Raw genomic sequence first — 22046 nt, forward strand, 5'->3', positions numbered from 1 at the left:
TACAAGCCATTTCAACTTTCAAATTATATTAAACTGATTTAAAAATACGAAGTTGAATATCATTATAACTCATATAAAGAGTTTGAAATTTGTTAAAGTAACATGGAAAAAAACATACGGTATGAATGGCCATGATTTTATTGATCATACTTATTGATTTTTTTACAGTGTATGAAGATCCATGGCTCTCATTGACCTGAGAGTGACCCAGAAAATAGTGTAGAATATTAAATATTTGTTTTTGTGATTTTTTTCAGAAATCAAAATCTTTATGTCTATTTAAATGCTACAACAATTCTACATAAATTCATGGGGACCCCCATATTATTGTACTGTAGTTGTTATGCATTGTTTTTCATGTGTATTCAGAGAATTAGTACGTTTTTTGTAGCGTTTCTATTATGTCATTAATTATATTTACAATATTTTGTAATAAATCCAAAACAATATATACTATATATATCACTATATATATAATATACTATATATACTATATATATATAGTATATATATATTATATATAGTATATATATATAGATATGGATGTACGTATAGCCAATATTTTTTTGTCAGTTTTTATGTTCCTCATTATGTATTTTTATGATATATTTTATATTCTTATTTCAATGCATAAATGCAATTTACATTTATAATGGAATATTTTATATTTTATTTTTATTACTTTAGCACCTTGCTAAAGTGTAATTATACATTTAGATATTATTAGTAGTAATATTTATTAACTACATGTACTGTATGGTTAGGCTAAGATTAGGGGTTTGGACTAGGGTTACTTGTATGTAATTATACATAATTTATTGTTATTATAATAATATAGTACATTATAACAAATGTATAACAATGACACCGTAATTTATAAACTGCATCATTTGCATTGTAGAAATGACTCCATTTCTGGTGGATCAATATATAGTTCACGTATGGGGAAATACTTTCAGAAAGTTCTGCTGAAAAAGTACGTTGGCACTCTTGAGCTCTCTACCTTCGATTGTTGATAATCAGCACTCTCCACTGCAACTTTTTTCAAGGTTGTTTTGTGTGTGTGTTTGCGACTCTATTGCTCGACCCCGGGCCGAGGACCTTTCACACAACAGATGGTCAGCTCTGCTGCGCTGTGTTTCAGGAAGTGTTGTCTTCCTCTCTTCGTCCCCCTCGAAGGTCAGCTCTTCATCTCTCTCTCTATCATGACACATTCAGTTATTGGTATAGATCCTTATACAAGCAGTCTTAGATGCTGGGATGTCTAGGGCAATAAACAGCGGCCTGCACTGGAGATTCTCTGAGTCTTGAATTCAATCACTTTACAGTGAGTATTGATTGGGAGGGAGGTTTATGGGTAGAGATGTGGCTTACCATGACGAATGAAAATCTAGCGGCCTCTAAATGTTAGATGTTTCTTCATCACTAAATGAAAGTTTCATCATATGTGAGATCAGGGTGTAAGATAGCTGATTTTTTTCTGTACCTGGTATATTTTTCTGACCATAATTATGAATCATTTGCATTATTTTGTATTACAGTTGTATAGTTGTCCTTTCTGATGATCCAAAGCATCCAGAGTTAATCCCAGTTCTATGTTTTGATTCACCTGCAAATAAATTGTGAATTGTTTTTTAACTATTCATCAATAATTATAATGGTCTATGAAAGTGTATCAATAGCAAAAAAATATATGTGCAATTATGTAAAAACAAGTATTTGCCATTATATATTTATAGCCCAAAATATTTGCTTTGTCATTTGCAGCATGAAAAAATAAAATGGATTGGTTTCAACTTTGGAGCAGTTTTCACTCAGAAATTGCCATTCATTTTTTAAAAAGACATGACAAAGTAACACATTCAATTAAATGTGAATTTTTAAGTAGTAAAAATACTGTTTATTATTTTAATTAATTAATTTATTTATTTATTTGTAAAAATGTATTTTAATCAATCTAACCTCACAAATCACAAAATCATGAAGACCCATTAAAATTTAGTTCTTTATATTTTTGTTTTGGTGATTAAATTGCTAGTTGGCTAGTGACATTTACTTTATTTACCTGTTTATATAAATATTAATTATATTTGTATATATATTTCTTTTTTTGATGAATTGCTAATTATTTTTAGCATTTTTTACGGTCACTGTACATGTAATTATTAAATCTTTTTTAAACCTCTTGAATATTGACACTGAACAGCTTGAATGTAGTATCACACAGAAGAGTCATTTCATTTCATATGAGCATGGATGATTTTTCAAAAGTACCAGTCATTCTTTTATGAATAAATCTTTTTTTAATGTAGGAAAAAAAATGGCTGAGTGCAGCTTTAACTTTGGACCCTGTGTGTGGTTGATTAAACTGTCCTGCATGGGAGAACATTGCTGCGGAGGAGGGAAGCCTTCTGGTGCTACGAGTAATGGTTTTTCAAATGCATGAACTGAACTTAGTGATTTTGCTACATGTTAATAATGCTGCTATTGACAAGCACCAGGTGGGGGACGACCAGGAAGGCAGTTTATCTGATCTTATCTCACGATGCTTGGCTCACCTCACCTAAACCCCGTCCCTTTCAATTCTAAAACTGTTTGAGATAAATGAGAGTAGCGTTAACCTTCATCTCAGTGGCACTTAAGCGAGCATTAGGAAGAAAGTGTGCTTTTGAAGAATGTGTGTCTTTGGAAGTTCACTCAGGTTGACATAGAACGATTGAGGAGAATGTGTTAAGAAGCATCTGGGGGCTCATTTATAAAGCGCATGTGTGATCAGATTTGACAAGGAGCTGGAGAAGACGAGAATAATTTAATATGGTCGTATTTCAATTACGCGTCCCATAAACACCTTGTTTTGAGTACCTGCTGTAAGTGAATATTCATGCATATCTGTGAGAAGCACAAGATCTCCACCAGCTGGAAGATGTCAGCCACGAGAGAATCATTTACAGCCCTTAAATGAAGCCAACATAAATCCGTATACAGCTGAATGAAGGGTTACTGGCCTACATTTCCTGATTCATCCTTTAGCCTCTCGTCTGCCGTTGTTGAAATGGAAATGAATGATTTGATTAAATGAGCCTGCTAAAATAGGGGTGTAATAAATGCAGAGAGCAAACAGAACACAGTAGAAGGAGGAAAGGGTTGATGTCTTAGTTTGTTCTCGATTTATTAGCGTGGTACAGAAGCTGAAACTCTGTTTGGAATACATGGACATGCTTATAGAAAAAAAAAGTAAAACGGATGTAAACATGTGCTTTGGTCAGTATAACTTTATTGCTTTGCTAACACTGGCCAGAATAACACCATAACTTGGTGACTTTGAGGCCCTCGTAAAGACCGTTATGGGTAAGTGTTGATCTGATGGTGTTAGTTTAGAGGCCGGCTCTTTAACCTGTTAACTTCAACCGGCCAGGCCCCGGTCCCGTATAGCGGGACGCCTACGTTACTTACTCACTAAATCCGGGTATCTAATCATGGACAAACTAATATCGTTGAAAGGTCCTAAGACGCCTACTAGATATTATACCAATGTTGTTTTGGTAAAATTATGTAGGAAAAGTTAATAGAATTAATTTTATGACAAGAGTGCACCCTCAAAAATCAACATCATAACAGGAGTTCTGACCATGTCAAAAAAAAGTCTTCTTCATTGCCTTTTTCCTCTGTCACACTTTAGAAATAACAAAATGATATATCAACTGAAAACATAAAATCTCAAAATTCATCCTTTAAAACCCCCTTTTCCAATCAGACATTGCATTACCACGAAAATGGTACATGATATCAGTTAATAAAAAGTTTTTTGTTCATGAATTTAAAATGTTTAGTTTGGAAAGTGCACTTTCAACATCTGTGTTCAAAAATGTGGAGTGACAGTTAAGGGTTGAACAAGAAACCCCCTAAATGAGCGCCGGCAGTGCTTTAGAACGACGCACAAGCCTTGCTGCCACCACAAAAAACACCCAAAGCCATTTTCTCTCCCTTTGAGAAGTTGATAAGCCTGTTATTTTGCTGTCCTGGCTATGATTATATGGTTCGTTATTTGGTTACATTTTGTATTTAATGTTATTTGTTTTCTCCCCAGGCTGTCCAGAGCCCACAGAACAGGTTGCAAACCACCAGTTGCAATTAAACGCGTGCATTAGACGCAATACCAATGAAATCACTTTAAATAAAAAAGTATTTCTATTTGGTTGAAGCTAATGTGTTGCTTCAGTCCTTATAGACACTAAAAATTATTTGATATTGAAGCTTAAAAAAAAAGTGTCTTTATAAAATGAGGATCATTTCCTGAATGAATCAGTCTGTTGGTTTTGTCTGTGAGGTTTATTCATTTGCTCTTGAGACAATTTGACTTTGACCAGGCACAGCTCTTTCTCAGCACTACAGTTTCATGAGAAACACTTTTGAAACATAAAATGTTAACTATAATACAGTATGATTTGAATTGTGGCTTTCAAGGCAGTGCTGTATTCATATTACTCAAACATCTGGTCAAGGACATTGTTCTCTAAACCAGTAGTTTTAAACTTCATGCAATTTAATTCAGCCTCAACCACCACTTTCGGTTTTCAGTAACATTATGTTCAGTGGGCTATTTTTGGTTTTTAACATTGTGATTTAGAAAAGAAAATGTAACAATATTAATAGCAATGTCGTTATTCACAACTGGAAACGAGCGATTTGCATTATCGAATGTGACTGTTTTTCTTTCTTGCAATGTATTTGCATGTCTGAAAACTGTGATCAGTCTTTTTTCTGTCTGTAACATCTGCGCAGATAGTCACTGAAGCGACAACTATTGTCTTCGGGTTTTGATTACTATAGCACAGCGTTTGATGACAGTGTTCAGACCATGCTACTCTGATGCAACATTTTGTTTAAGCCTGAAACCTGAACTTACTGGTAGCACTTTACAATAAGGTTTCATTTGTTAATAGTTCACCCAAAAATTACATATTGCTGAAAATATACTCACCTTCAGGAAAACCAAGATGAGTTTGATTCTTCATCAGAACAAATTTGGAGAGAATTTAGCATTTCCATCATTTGGTCACCAATGGATGCTCTGCAGTGAATGTGGTGGCGTCAGAATGAGAGTCCCAAACAGCTGATAAAAAACATCACCCAAGTAATCCACCACCACTCCAGTTCCATCGGTTCTCATGTCAGGTGAAGCTGAACGACTTGTTTTGTAAGAAACAAATCCATCATTCAGACATTTTTAGAACGTTCAAATTGTTGCTTCCAGCATAAAAATATGAATCCATTTAAAAATTCATAATAACACTTACTCCAGTGACCAACAAGTCACTCTCCGTCCCTCGAAAAAACCCCCATCAGCAGAGACCCACCCATCATGCACAATCATCAAGCCCAACAAAACAGCTCCTGCAACAACCCAAAACAGTATGTTGGTGGATTTTGATGTGAGAGGAAAGCAGGGGATGAACTTTTTCACTGAAGGAAGCATTATTATGGATTCAGAACACATATTTTAACCAGAAGCAGTTTTTTTTTTTAATTTTTTTTTTAAATGCTTTAATAATGTTTATTTATTTATTTATTTATTTATTTATTTTATAAAAATGCAGCTTTTCACTTCAGTAGATATGAATTGATGGACTGGAGTGGTGTGGATTACTGTGATGTTTTTATCAGTTGTTTGGACTCTCATTCTGACGGCACCCATTCACTGCAGAGGATCCATTGGTGAGCAAGTGATGGAATGCTTTTTTAAACAATTATTATTTTTTTTTTTTTTTTTTGTATATCAAAGTGTGTTTTTTAAGGTTGGGCTAATGCACTGTGGGACTTAATTGCAAACAAAACAATGAAACACTTATTATTAACTAACATTAACAAAGATGAAAATGTAAATGTTGTTACCAAACTTATTTAAAACTGTCAGTATTGTGCATTTTTTGCCTCCTTGCAAGCACTGCCATTTGTTCAGGAAATGGCAACGTCTTATTCAATCTTGATGTTTTTTTTAGTCTTAGAAAAGAAACTGCAGGATTGTGAATTCAGTCATCCTAACCTCTATGAAACACTGTAGCAAGCAAAAAAGTATATGTATACTTTGTGCTGCCATATACTGAGAATATATAAGGGGGAGAGAACGACTTAACTCTTTGCCTCGGCTACATACTAGTCTGTCTATCAACAGCATGCATGTGTAACACACACAAACACACACACACACTTAAGGCCATGGTATTGCCTTCGCTGATGGGAAAAAAGCCATCAAGTACTGATCCAGTGGAAAATACAGCGCCCAGCAGAAAAAAGGGATAGCGTGCGGCTGTGCTGAAGAAAGAATACTGACGCAACCACAACTTTACACCGCGCTTCTGATGCTGCAGTCTGTGGTGTGTGGTGTAGTATGTGCTTCTCATCTCTCTCCCTGGTTTATCTGATGCTAGTCACCCACTTGTTACACACTGCAAGCACACAAGCGTTTCGCTCAGTAACGGAATATCCATGTTTGGCCATTGCTCCTGGCGCTGGGTTTGATGCAGACGTGCAGATTTCAGCCCATAGCAGAGTTGGGTGTGTTTGTGTTTTTGCGGGGAGGATTATGCTGATCACAACTTGCATCTGTTGACTGACACCGGCATGATTTGGTTTTCCGGCTTGACATACTCAGTGTCATTAGGGTCTGGTTTGCATGAACTGCTGCATTAGGATGGAACTGTCTGTGGAGATGTAATTGCATGGACACGTTCAAATACTGTCAGCTCAGCTGGAGACTCTATGCACTTTCCAGTGAATCGTGTCTCGTCTCTTGTTCTAGGAGGATAAACCTACATGTTTCAGCAAAACTACATAGCATGCAGTTTAAAGTCATCATAGGCCACGATCCTGTGATACCAAAATATAGGCAGACATAATTATTTTTTTGCAACAAATTATTTTGTCCACAAAAAAATTATTGTCGCTATTTCTTTTCACTAAAATCTAAAGCAGTATTACTTGTATCTTTTGCAGAGAGTGTGTGGCAGCATGAATACATCCAGGATGCTCGGACACAAAGATAAATATTGTACTCTACACAAATGTACTTTATGTTTAATTAATAATGTACAATGAAATACAGTATATGAATTAATGTATAGGTATATATATATTCTTTTCTATATTTCTTTCTTTCTTATTATGTGGATATATCTATTTAGTCCACTAAATCATGAAACAGACATGCAAATATACTTAGTAATTATATAATGGACTGCATTGTTTTTACTTTTGTTAATGGCAACATACCATTTTTAAATTAAATATTAAATAAAATATTATTTACATTTGGATTAATATGTTGATAGCATTTGAACCATTAAATGTTCATATCAAATTATTATTTAATATGCGATAATATATGTAAATATTATTCTTTTTTTTTATTCTTTTTTTATTTATTTAATTTTATGCGCCCCTGAGCAGTCAGATATTTGTGTATAATAATTGCTTAATTGCATGTTTTTACTTTAGTTTATGGCAAAATTCTGTTTTATGTTTTGTTTTATTTTTTTGTTTTTTTTTTTTTAATTTTATGGATTAAAAATTTATTTAATAGTGTTTTTAATATTGTTTTTTAAATTTTTTAATAACAATATTTATTGCAATAATAGTAATTTATTATTACTGTAATATTTAAGTAAGTATTTATTTTTTAATAAAATTTAGTAAGTTTATTATATTGGTATTATTTGATTTGGAAACATATTTTATTATAAAGTATATTAAATCACTATTACGTTTGATATTTAAGTAAGTATTTATTTTTTAATAAAATTTAGTTTTAACTACATTATTTGTTATTTTACCGATTAATGTTTTGTTCATGGCCCAAACATAGCTTTTTTGCTTTATATGGTTTTTTTTTTATTTTATGTTTGTTTGTGTCAGGATGAATGTTTTGTTGATAGGTTGTTTTTATTTTTTATAAATCTTGGTGTGATTGTGAATATTACGATAATCACTAATACCTAATAGTTAGCATTTAAAACATGGCTTGGAATAACCTGCACTGTCCCATGTGTCTGACATACTTACTGGCAGCATCAGGTTGTAATAGCTTGGCAGCATGATTAATTGTAAAACGATGACTGTATCGCGCATCACACAGTTGTGTGTAATGTCTGATACAGCTGATGAGCTTGCGTTCCTAACAGAGGTTCAAAGGATTACAACGCAAACAAACGCAACCTGTTCATGGAGGTGCAGAGAGCTTTGACACATTTAGCCACGGCTCGAGCGGCACTGTCACAGGAGTGCGGCCCATTTTTCACTGCTCTGACATTTTTCTCATTGTTAGTCTGGAGGTATACTCCACGCCGAGTTAAAATGGCTGACAGAGGAAGTGGGCTCTGACACCGGAGGGACAGGGATAAGCTCGGCTCGTCACAGTCTGACACGAGGAGCTGCTTACTGTTTTAATGACCGCCGAATGAAAGGCTTCGGTGGACAGACACACACACGCTCATGCTTCTTCTCTGACAGGGACGCCAGGCGCGGTGATTGTGTGCGGAGCGGGTTATAATGGAGGCCAACGGGCAATCAGACCTCTAATGATCGTTTTGGAAGGAACGTATTTACAGGAACAATCATTATACGGCTGATTGCATCTTACTCTACTACAAAAAATAAAGGTCTTTCAAAGGTTCCTTCCACAGGCTTCCCACAATTATGAGAAACCTTGAAACTTAAAAACGGGAGTTTATCAGCTGGGTTTATGAGGCGAAAGTATAATATAAGCAAAATGTAAGATTTCAAAAATATTGGAAATTCTGACAAAACAAACAAGTTAAAAATCAGTCACTTATTTGGTCGAATTCTTATTTAAACATCTTTTTTTTTAATTATTTTTTCTTTCTTTTTTTTTATATTATTTATTTTATTTTTATGATTGCTTTTAAAATTAGGTTTTCACATTATTGTATATTCATTTTTTTTTGTGTTTGTATTATTATTATTATTTTCGCATTTTACACACTAACTAATAGTAATAGGGTATTGTTAAAGGTTATTGACGAGATATTTTTTAGATATTTTCTTATTTGTATAGTGTGTTATTTTTAATACTCATCGCAACTACCATAATAACCTTATTATTTAAGGTTATCACCTGATAATTATAATAGTGCTGTTTATTTTATTTTATCATTTTTTATTATTTGGTTATATCATACTGATCACATAAATTTTGCACATTATATCAATTAATGTTAATATTTTTATGGTAGCATAGAGCCCAGTGTTATATATATATATGTGATATTTTTATTCATTATGTATTATTATTCACATTATTGATCACAACCAAACCTTATAGGCAATTAATGGACAAATATAAAGCACCCGCAGGTGATAGGAGTTATTTTTTTATTATGTTTATTTTATTTATTTTTAATTTGAATCTGATGTGTGTGTTTAAAATGTTTTCAACCGTTCAGGCCAAGGCATGTCAATTGGGGTTAGCAAACTTATAGGCCTGAACATAAAGCATCACCAGATTATCTTATTATCTATTTTCTTTTTAGTTTAATTTTATCTAGCGTACGATAATTATTTGTACATATATTGGTGAGTAGTCCACATTATATCCAGGACTTATCCAATACATTCTTGTGATGGTTTTCTAAAGATAACTAGAGAACTAGAAAGTTTTTTTGTGTGGAACTTAAAAAGGTTTCTGCTTTGGCCTCAGGCCTGTGAAGAAAGGTTTTTTGGTTTTTAACCAGATCTTATTTGTAGATATGACTCATGACCCCATGTTTGTTTGCGTGCCGTCCAATGTATTCTACGTTTTCAGTTGCCGTGCTGATGATTTGTATATGTGTGTGTGTGTGTGTGTGGTGTGTGTTGTGATGTGTGGTGTGTGTGTGTGTGTGTGTTGTGTTATGTGGTGTGTGGTTTTTGGGGGGGGGGGGGGGGGTGTGTGTTGTGTGTGTGTGGGAGACACCCTGTTCTGCGGTGCCTGGGATTGCAATCGAGCTCTGATGAATCTGAATCCTGTTGACTTTCAGGGGAGCGAGCGGGTAGGAATGCTACAACAGCCCAGACTGTAAATATAAATGGATTTCCATCAACATCCTACTCAAAATCTTTCCTGCCACCACAGCGCAACAGCACACACCACACACCACACACCACACACACACACACACACACACAAACAAGATGACAGTCCCAGCTCAGGTGTCAAGGTGTTTTCTGCTTTGAACTGGCCTTATGGCTAAACTCAAGACGAGAAGGAAGTAGTTTACCTTGTGAACTAGTAAATGATACCAAAATCTCATATACAAATGTCTCAAAAACAAGTATTTTATGTTTTTCATGGTTTTTTTTGGAGTGCACATTTTACCGCTATAAAAAATCAAAAGACATATTATGTTAGTCCTACAGTATTATTAGGAACTAAGATTTTTTGCGATTGTTGGACCGTTGTTTGGTCATGACAAGCAAGCAGATTTTTTCCTCCACTCTTATTACTCCAATACAAAAAAAAAAAAATTGTATTTACATGTTATTACATCATGGTGTTACATGTTTATTTTATTACAGTAATGAATATAAGAGTTATTATAGTTATTATATTATAAAACCTTTATATATATTTTTTTTAATAAAATGATTTTTATATGTTTATATATTTTTTTTTTTATAAAATGTCTGTTTATATTTTATTAAATTAATTAATTCTAAAATTATAAAACCTTTATATTTAAATTTTTTTAAAAAAAAGAAATTACTAAAAATTAAATGGAATAAATTGAAATAAAATGAAAAAAAGACATTACTAAAACTTTAAAATTAAAATTCGATAAAATAAAGCTTAAAATAAATGTTAAAAATATAAATTCACAAAAATGGTCCTAAAACAATTGCCTAAAAGGCTCTTAAACATTATGCAAAATATAAGTACTTATTTTTTATTTTACTAAAAGTATCATGACAAGCATTGGTACTAGCGCTACACACTTTGTTGTTTGCGGTTTGTTTAATGCATTTAAATTAAACTTTATATTTAATTTTTTTTTATCACTATCACATCAATAGGTAATATAATGACAGCAAATGATTATTGAAATTTGAAATTTCTCTGACAATAATACCTCACTTCTGTTATAAAAACAGTGGAAAATTGTGTTTAACGTTGATAGATGCCACTCCACACTTTGGTGTTTAGGATCACTCAGTCATATAACCAATAATGACTGACTACTAAACCTGTTCTTTTTTGTAGGGAAGTCTTTATACTTTCCCATCACGGCCGTGTGCTTTGAATGCTTCGTTATGTAATGTGTGGGTGTGGTAAAATATTAATACTAAAGGCTTTTAAGAGTTTTCTAAAAGATGGCGTATCCCCTAGACGAGTGGTCACTCCAGACCTTGTTCTTGAGACCGATGAGCTTACCTTTAAGCTAGTTTCGTCCAGCCCCACAGAAAGGGGGGATTTTATTTAGTCTGTGGTACCTGTGTGCTCTCCTTTCCCTCTGCAGGTAGAAGCTGATGTTTAGCTTGACATGTTTGACTGCCTGAGATAACTTTCACCATTGATACGAGCGCAGGCCAGGACCTTCCAGGCTGAAGGTGAGCTGCTTGTTTGCGTGATCATGCATCTGAGGGTTGCTGGTGTGTGGAGAGTGTTTGAGATGTTTTCTTTTGTTGGTCTGGAGTTGGAGTAGTGGCCTGCCGCTGCTCGTGAATTGCTGAGCATGATAGAAACAAGCGACTTTGGGTGCAAAAACATTTTCAGCAGCGTTGGCCAAACTGTGAAGAGACTGCGTTTCTTCTCAGGGAAGCTGTGAAAACACCACAGGGATTGAGGTCACTGATTGTTCAGCGATGCTCCAGAGACTTGAGTGGATTGATTCTGAGGTGGGCGTTTGTCCTCTTATGCTGTATGCAAAATGCAGCAGTCCATGCGATGTGGCGACTGCTGATAAGCTGTTGGTTGGTTTGGTTTTGTTATTTACTCCGGGAAATTACACTGCAGTTGTGATAACATGCGTTAGTGGTCGAATTGAAAAAAAAAAATAATCATTGTGGAGTGGTTGTGGTCAACTTGCTTCTCTTTGGGTGGGGGGGCTTGGTTTGTTCATGTACATTTATTCATGTAGCCAACGCTTTTTATCCAAAGCGACTTGCAAATGAGACATGTTTTGTCAATTAATTGTGATGTTTTGGCACCTTGGCTGGTTTAGGAACTGTCATGAATAAATATGATGAACAATAAAAGTTTTAATAAATGATTTATTGAAATCATTCAAATCAATGATTCGTTTCAACAATGGACTGATTCCAATAAAAAACTAAAACAATTGAGTCCACCTCTTACTGGACAACTGTAATCCCCTGGCTCAACGCGGATTCCATCAGGAAAAAGATTCATTCTAAGGAACAAAACACTGTGTTTGCTATAAAAATTAATAGCACATTTGTGCTCGTGCACATGTGCACGATATTCAGGAACAAGTAACATGCTTGTGCAATGAATATATGCACAGACCATAAACTCATACATGGGTACGTTTTTCTTTCATTGGCTTGAATTTATAAGGGCCATTCTAACAGTTTTTTCTAACAGGCTTTCATAGGTGCATGGAATGCGTTTGGGACTCTCAAGACATTGTTTTTGTTTGTTTTTTGTAACGTCGTGAAATACTGGATGAATATCAGCCTACTATCATTCTCTCAATCCCTCACAGAAGTCACGCATTACATCCCAATAATAGTATGTCAGGGGAAACGTGCTTAGAAATTCCTAATGTTAATCAAGGAGAAATCACACCTTCTGTTGTCTTCTTTTTAAAGATCTTCAAAGGTTGCGCTTGAAGTATTTTGCGCTTGAAACTTGCTTCTGACCCCACGCTTCCCCGTCTGATAAACGCTTCTCATGCGGAGATATGTTGATGTGTGTGCGCGTCTGTGTGGAAGCCCTCAGTCTCTGAGGAAAGAAGGAAATATTCTGTATTTAATTAGGGTTTCTGTTCAGGTATGATTTGTTGTCCAATATCCATCGTTTACACGTAATGACATTGCAAGCTTGTGCTGTTTGCTAATTAGTTTGGTCGGACATGCTGTATTTTTTAAACTAAAAGACGGAAAACAGGACGTTCTTCATGATGGGAGATTAGGCAGATGTAGGTGTGTGAGAAAATATCATATATTGTGTTAAAATAAATGACAGAAGCGGAATGATGAGAGATCCTATTCTCTGTTTTTATTTAAGCTCTATTAGATGAAGCATCATGTTCAGAACATTCTCTTGCAGTTTAACTGTTGATGGCAGGAACTATTTTTAGCAGAAGGACAGCATTTAAGGAACTTGCTTCAAAAAAGTAACATATCAGTATATGCATTTTTGTTTTTAATATTTTTTATTGTGTGGTAACTGTTTTATAAAATAAAAAGCAATAAGGAATGAGAGGCCGTGCTGTATTGTGAATAAATCATGGCTGAAGGGCGTTGTTAGGGATCAGTATATATATATATAAAATTTTAATATATATATATATATATATATATATATATATATATATATATATATATATATATATATATACAGTACAGAATAAACGCTTGGGAAACATTACTATTTTTAATGTTTTTTTTGAAAGAAGTTTCTTCTGCCTCATCAAGCCTGCATTTATTTGATCAAAAAATACAGAAAAAAACAGTAATATTGTGAAATATTATTACAACTTAAAATAATTGTTTACTATTTGAATATACTCTTTAATTTATTCGTTTATTCCTATCATTAAACTAATTCCTATGTATATTTTTTGATTTTAAGGTATCAGTGATTTTTAAATGATCATTTTTACATTTTATTTTTATTTTATACTATTATTTAGTAGTATTTCAAAGAGATAACACCAGTATATACTATATATTTAAGGTTATCGACTGTATATTTTTTAAATTCATTATTTTATTATTTCTTAGGTTGTTTTTTTAGGATAATCACACTAATATATTAAATTATTTATAGGTTGAGGTGTGTTATATTTACCATTTTCATGGTGTTGTTTTTGTTTTACAATATATTATCTCAATGATTACTATTTCAGGTATCAAGCGAATGTGTGTGGATTTTGTATTTTACTCCTTATATTCTATATATATTTATTATTTCTTATGTGATACCCATATTCATCTAATCCTTCATGTCCCTATACTTTTACACACAACCTGTACGTTGGGGCGCGCCCTGATCCCGAGTGTACAGATGTAACTCACGCTATCTAGCCTTCTCACAAGGGACAGCCGTGTACTCGTACAGTAGTATTTGGCGCTGCTCACGTATTCACCCCGTTTTATGAAGTGCCGATAATCTTTCTATTCAGACACCGCCAGACTTGTAGTAACACGGTATCACATATCATTACACTAATTCTATTTATATTTGGCCCATTTTAAGGTTATAGCTGATTTTGACGTCATTTTTTACATTTGATTTTATATTTTATTATGCTAATTAGTTAGTATTTAAAGATATAACACACCAATTATATCTATTATTATGGTTAAGGTTACGACTTTATATTTTTTACAATCGTCCTAGTGTATTATCTTCTTAGTTTTTTTAGGGATATCACCGAATTATATTAATATTATATATAAGGTGAGGTGCATTTTTATTAACCCCTACGTGTTGTTTTATGTTTTACAAGTATTATTTATTATCACTGATTCCCCCCGTTTACGGTATCAGCTGAAATGGCTCTGTGTGGAACCCTTTTGTATTTTTTCTTTATATTCCTCTATATGTCGTATTGATATTTATTATTGAGATACCTCAACTATTCATTTAATACCCTTTTATATCTGTATACTCTTATTGTTGTTTATTTTATCAGATTTTTTAAGATATCAACCAAAAATTATATTAGTAGTACTTAATGGGTACCAAGCTGATGCACTATATTAGTACAGATACTGTTCATTATATATTTTCACTTTTGTGTATTTTCATTAGATTTTTCTTTGTATACATTGTCTTTATCTACTGATCATCTTCATTTTAAATGCTTAATAATATAATGGCAAAAGTATGTTTCAGTTTAGTTTCCTGCGATGTGACCTTCAGATCCCTAGCATTTATCTGCTTTAACTTTGTATTATTTTTTATAAACAACTAGTAACTGCTCAGGCAGAATAAGAATATAGAGTAAAAAATATTAGTCAGCCGATTGTTATTTCACTATTTGTTGATGTGACGACGCAGCTACACAGTGATGGTTCTGTGCGTTGCGATGTTCAAAAAGTCCGCAATTGGAATAGCGCCTACTTAACAAGTTTTTAATAGTTTATTAATATTTGTGTGCTAATGTGATTATGCTTACAGACGAGCTACCAATAAGAACGAAGTACTCTCAGCTAGAAGAGTTTAACAATGCATTTTACCATGTTTAAATCCATTCTGTAAATTCCCACAGATTTGTCCACATGAAAATCAGATTGGTCCCAAAGTCCAAAATGGAGAAAATGTGCGAAAGAGTCATCTTCAGATCGCATCTGGGCCTCCTCATGAGCCAATTCGAGCCAGCTCCGCTTCTCAACATATTATCTCATCAGGAAAAATAAGTGAATTAACAGAATTACAGGTACAGGAAACGTGCAAATCTAGTTGATAATAGAGCAAATAACTGCGCTGGATTGTGATGAGGTCAAGGTCTGGCTTCCTGTTTTCTGCACCAGGGACGGCCGCTCTTCATTCGATTGTCATTGCTTGGAGCTTGCCTCACAACTGCCTTTGCAAAATTGACTTGCACCACAAGCAGGGCGGACATAAGAGAAGCTTTGTGGAAATGAAAGACTGCGCCAACCCCACGGCCTCGATTCATAAGCCTCAGTAAAAGCTTGTGCATGTAAGATCCTCAGACAGAGTTTAATCTCGAGATGTTTACCTGAATTCACTAGTTTATACATTTCATTTGAGTGTGCAGTGGGCTGCCCACGTCACGTTTCACCTCAAAATCATCACTAGTACCTCATTAAAATTGTATATACTTTAATTTTAATTAATCTAATTCATTTATTTGTTTGCGTTCTTACTACTTAGGACTTTCTTACTTACCAGAAATGACTGTGTTTTGAGGAAATGTAATAATAATAGTATCACGATTAAAAACAATTATAAAAATAGACTAAATTTTCTTTATGCAGAATATAGATTCTCATTTCTTTCTTTTGATTTTTAGGTTAAATATGACCTTGTTCTTGACAGGTTTTGCAGTTGCTCTAATAATTATCTTACATCTATTTATTGTTTATTAATTTAAGTGTTAATTAAAATTAAAAACTTTAATTAGTTCTGGTATTCTAGTTCTAATTTTTCATTTTTAGTTCTTGACAGGATTCACCCAATCACCCCAAAATAAACCCTCATGGTTATTTAGCGTAAAAAATTAAAATATTTATTTTTACGTATTTTCTATAATATAATAGTAATAATAGCAATTTTTATACGAATTTTTTATTTAATTAATTTCATTTTTTAACATTCATTTTTAATGTTTGATAACAGAATTTTTCATTTATAGTTTTGCCTTTGGACATTTAGATGACTAATAACTGCTCATTGAGAATAATAAGATTTATGAGTTTAAAAATATTGGTTCAAACTAACGTTACTTCCATTTTTGTTACTTGTCAGCTTGACAGAAATTTTTTTTTCAACTCAAATGCAAAAGTAGACTTCATTTTCTTTAGCAAAATATGATTTCTCATTTCTTTCTTGTGACTTTAGGTTTTAATACGACCAGACGTGTTCTTGACAGGTTTTGCATTCGCCATAATAATGATCCCACATACATGGACTGACCCCCCTATTTCTCAATTCACCCACCCTTTTTAAAAAGATCACCACCCTTTCTAGAATGAAACACCACGTCTATAATACACGGTTATAGCACTCAGTTCTTTGGACAGTGATGCTTCATACATGACCCGTTTTGACGGCTGAGATTTTAACAGCCCTCGCCGACAAACCAATTGACGAATGACCCACTTTCACAGCGCTCAGCAGCATCCATCAGCCGCCCGCTTTTTATACACCCCCCAATAATATCAAGTCGGACAGATAAATTAAACCGTCCTCTCGCCGCAGCCTGCGACATGATTTTTCTGAATGAATTCAACAATCATTTTAATATGCTCCAGTGTAAAAATAGCAAGGGAGTGGTTCTTAATATTCATGAGTAGCTGTTTCATAGCGTCTGTTTAGAAAAGTGCTGCAAATGCTCCGAAACAAGCAGATCTGTTCAGAAGCTCAGTGTGTCGCTTGCTCTGATTGAGACGGCCATCCGAAAGGCAATTTACTGCTGAGTCATGGGGAACAAAAACACACAGAGAAGAAACGGCTCATTTCCTTTGCAAGGATCCAGAAGTCGCTTTCACTCATTTGCGCTCCCAGAATCGTGCCCAGCAATTACTCATACAGACTATCATACAACCAGAAAAAGCTATTTTTAGCACCGTCCAGCTTGTTTTATGTAGGTCAAAAATCGGAGGATTTTTTTTCAGCAGGTGGGGGTGAGATGTGTGGGAGAACTTGGGAGAAATACAGGCAGAACGAGACTGAGATGGTTTACCAACTTCACACGCTGAGTTAAAAGAGTTGACTAGCAATGTCTGATTCAACAAATGAATTGTTCTTTGAGTGGTTTTCATTGTGAATGTATTTATTTTGATTGAACTTGTGAGGGAGAAAAAAAGCAGTTTGGAGGAATAATACCAATAATCAAGAATGTTTGTTTTTATTAACGCGTATATACCACGTTTGGTTTTAATATTTTTTTTATTTTTTTTATTTTGATACATGAGCTAGCAGCTCACACGTTAATACATTTTATTATTTTATTTTATTTTTAAATAATTTTAATTTTTTTTTAATTTAGTTATGTATTTTATTTCCTTAGTTTTGTGTTTTTAATTCAATCATGTACTTTTTAATTATATTTATATTTATAATATTTTTATTGTATTTTTTAGTTTGTATTTTATTTTTAATTTATTTTTAATTTTTATTTTTAAATGTTGTTAAGTTGTTTTGTATTTTATTTTTTATTCTTTGATGGCAAATAAACTGTGAATCTGTGCAAAGGGTATGCTTCAGCTGAGAAACTGTTTTAGTTAAACTGTGTTGGTTGACACAGACCCAGTGTGTCGGCAGGTGAAGAGTAAGGTTGGTTTCTTACATTCCACTGAAGTGTTTCTTTTCAATGTCACTCTTCATTTAGCTTTACACGTCTCTCCCTCTTGAATATCATGTTCAAAATTCAAACCTATCTCAGTCCTTTTGTGAGCGGCACCAATGCAGTATCTTGACTATCAGGTCTTCTCTGTGAGTGTGGAAAGCAACTGTGTACCTTGAGAATGCCCTCTGGCTCGAAATAAAAGACATGTATGTATTGTTGAAAGAGAAATATAAATTCTGCCTCTCTTAATAATTGTCTCTGCTGTTATTCACAGTAGGAAATAGTGTCAGAGTCAGCTGTAAGTTTAAAGGCATCATAAATCATCAAGTCTTGTGATTCTGTATGTGAGAAGATTTATGGTTCTCACCACTGCTGCTCTTTCCTTTGCCCTTTTTTATACTATGCAGAGGACTTTGGTACATGATACGTGTATATAGTAATACCTAGTGTTTAAAGCATGCCAAGACTCAAGTTACTAAATTAAAATGTGCAGCAATAGCTGGAGCCATTTCTGAGTTCATAAGTAAGAAGGAGGCAGCATCATTGTGTGATATTGATTTTATACAAACAGTTTAATAAAACAAATTTAATATTGGGTAACTTGTATTTAAGATGTGATATTGTCAGATATGTTGTGTTTTTCAAAGAACCAGAAAGAAAAAAGGTTTGAAAGTAAAATAATTATTTGATCATTCAGAATTATGACTGTAAGATGTAATAATGAGATAAATAGTCAAAATTATGATATTAAAAAGTCAAAATTGACAAAAACGAGAAATCATAAGGTGAAAAAGTCACGATGACAATTTTGATGTTTTTAGCTCACAAGTAATAATTTTGATTTTTTTTATCTCAGTTGACTTAGTATCTCATAATTCCAACATTTTTATCTCACAATAGACTAAGTATCTCATTATTTTGACTTTTTATTTCATATTCAACTTAGTATCTCATAAGTAGATGTTTATATTATAATCAACATACTGTACTGTAATCTCATAATTTTGATTATCTCATAAATTGACGTAGTGTTTCTCCATACTTTTGACTTTATCTAATAATTGACTTATTTTGACTACAGTTTTATTACAATTGAAAATAGCTGTTTTCTATTTGAAAATTTTTGTAAAATGTCATTTATTGCTGTGATCAAAGCTGAATTTTCACCATCATTACTCCACTCCTTTAGATCCCTTAGAAATCACTCTAATATACTGATTTACTGCTCAATAAGCATTTATTTGTTTATTTATTTATTATATGTTGGAAAACAATTGTGCTGCTTCACATTTTTGTGAAAACTATGATGCCCTTTTTCAAGATTCTTTGATGAATAGTAAGTACAGCACTTATTTGAAATAGAAGTATTTTGTATCTTTATAAATGACTTTACTGCCACTTTTGATCAATTTAATGCATCCTTGCTGAAAAAAGTATTGATTTCTTTAAAAAAAAATTCTCACCAACTGCAACTTGAATAGTAGTGTTCATGTATGTTGTCTGTGTGTGTGATATACAGTGGGTACGGAAAGTATTCAGACCCCCTTAAATTTTTCACTCTTTGTTATAATGGAGCCATTTGCCTAAAAATCATTTAAGTTCATTTTTTTTTTTTCCTCATTAATGTACACACAGCACCCCATTTTGACAGAAAACACAGAATTGTTGAAATTTTTGCAGATTTATTAAAAAAGAAAAACTGAAATATCACATGGTCCTAAGTGTGTATGTATGTATAATATATAATATAGAAGAATAATATACTATATATATGTATATATATATATATATTATATTATAATTTTCAATGCACAGTGGGTGGCAGGTACAAACAGCTGTTGGGCTTGTAAGGTGCGTGCATAAACTTCACACAGATCTTCTTGTGTGACAGCTTGTATAGTGACAATCACTTTGAGATAAAAATATATAGGAAATATTGATAAAAAAAAATATATAGGAAAAATTAATTTTTGATTAACATCAAGAATGACTCTTACTTTTTTTAAGCCCCTCCCAACCATCAAGCTTCATTATTGCTATATAAAGACTACTTGTTGCTCTCCAACAGAGGAGGATAAAAAGTCCCTGCGTTTCTTTCAATCATTAAATATCCTGTTTCACTCAGAAAAGTGTCACATTACAGAAGCAAAAATGGGTTGCTAACGGCGTCTCATTCCGATCTATTAGCATAAAGCGCTAGCTCTTCTCTATAACAACGCTCTCTGATTTACTGTTGCCATAAAGAGATCCAGGGCCAATTAGATTTGTCTAGGTCATGTTCATGGAGGGGTAATTTGCCAATGCGCCTCTAGAGGCCTGACTAGATGTCTTTTCCTATCCTCCACCCAACTCACTCGAGCTTCAAAGTTAATTTGAGGTCAATCATAACCTCAGATATCAGACTCGCTCCAAGTCTGCTGGCATGCGAACAGCCACAGCTGGGGCCTGATCTGATCATGCCAAACCTGCAGCCGCTTACTACTGAGAAAACCAGTAATCTTGGCTTAATCAATGCTAATCTCTGCAAGATATCAGATGTGGGTTTGAGTTACCTTAGCGAGCAGCCGCAGTGTCCCTTTTTAATGAGGGACTGGACATTCTGATTGGAAATTATACAAATAGACAATCAGTCTCGATGAAATGAACAAATGTAATGAAAGATGATGGGTGTAATCTAGACGCTCTCATTCATGTTCAAACAAGACGTTGACCTGTGTGTGTGTGTGGTTGTGTCGATGTGTTTTAGGACAGCAGATGATTCAGCTACAGTGGGCACAGTGGTGGTGAGCCGGATGAAGATGGGTGAGATCGAAGATGGTGAGGTGGATCACTTTACCACCGACATGCACCAGAAGGTAAACTGAATAAATACAATAGCTATTAACTAAATAACACTAGTAGTTTGGCTGCTTTAAAATAGTGGAAGAGTGTATAGGCTTTACATACACATTTGTTCAGCTTGCCAAGTGTAGTGTAGCATTTGAATATATAAGTATAACAGATAGATAGTTTTAGTTTGGCAAGCTAATCTATAGAATTTATTTGTTTACTTAGTTATGTTTATTAAGTATTATTTATTTATTAAATATATAAGGATTGTATTGTATTTATATTATACTATAATTGTATATATATATACTATGTATTTAATAGGTTAAGAACTTTGAAAGAACAAAATTAATTCTATAGATATTTAGTAGCATTTATTTTTTTATTTTTTATATATTTATTTTATTTAAAAGGTTTTTTTTTTTTACTAAACTAGCACTGCTTCTCACACAGCAAAACTAGTTTAAAACTGCTTTCAAAACAGTGTAGCTTTTGAAGTATATAAGATAACTTGAAGATCCTTTTAGTATATAAGTGTTACAGATAGTTAGTTTTATGCAAATGCAATGTTTACATTATGTAAAAAATAAAAAAAAAATTGCAATGCCCATAAACACACAGCATATAGCGCCTTTTCAGAAACATTAGTTAAGTAATGTTTGAAATGCTACCTATAGAATTGATTTATTTGTTTGTTAGTGTATTTGTTCATTTTTCTTTTACACCTTTATTCATTTATGATTATGTATATAGTTTATGCCTAATAAGTTATTTTTCTTTTTATGTCATTTTTTAATTGAAATATTTATTTCAAGGTATTTAATTTTTTAGGCAATAATATATTTTTTATTATTAACAACACCAGTGGTTCAGCTGCTTTCAAGGCAAAATTTGATTGTGGTCGCACAGATCATCTAAATGAACAATTCACAGAGCAAATAATTGGTTAATGATGTAATTTAGTTGTTTTTGAAGTAAAATATTTAGTTAAATGCAATGCTC

At 33.3% G+C, this 22046-nt stretch overlaps 1 pseudogene; it reads left to right on the plus strand.

Annotated features, from left to right (window-relative positions):
* The window catches only part of LOC109073120, a 126111-nt pseudogene that overhangs the window by 32501 nt on the left and 71564 nt on the right, over window positions 1–22046 (plus strand).

The sequence above is a fragment of the Cyprinus carpio genome, chromosome A1, assembly GCF_018340385.1.
Source record: "Cyprinus carpio isolate SPL01 chromosome A1, ASM1834038v1, whole genome shotgun sequence".
NCBI classification, from domain to species: domain Eukaryota; kingdom Metazoa; phylum Chordata; class Actinopteri; order Cypriniformes; family Cyprinidae; genus Cyprinus; species Cyprinus carpio.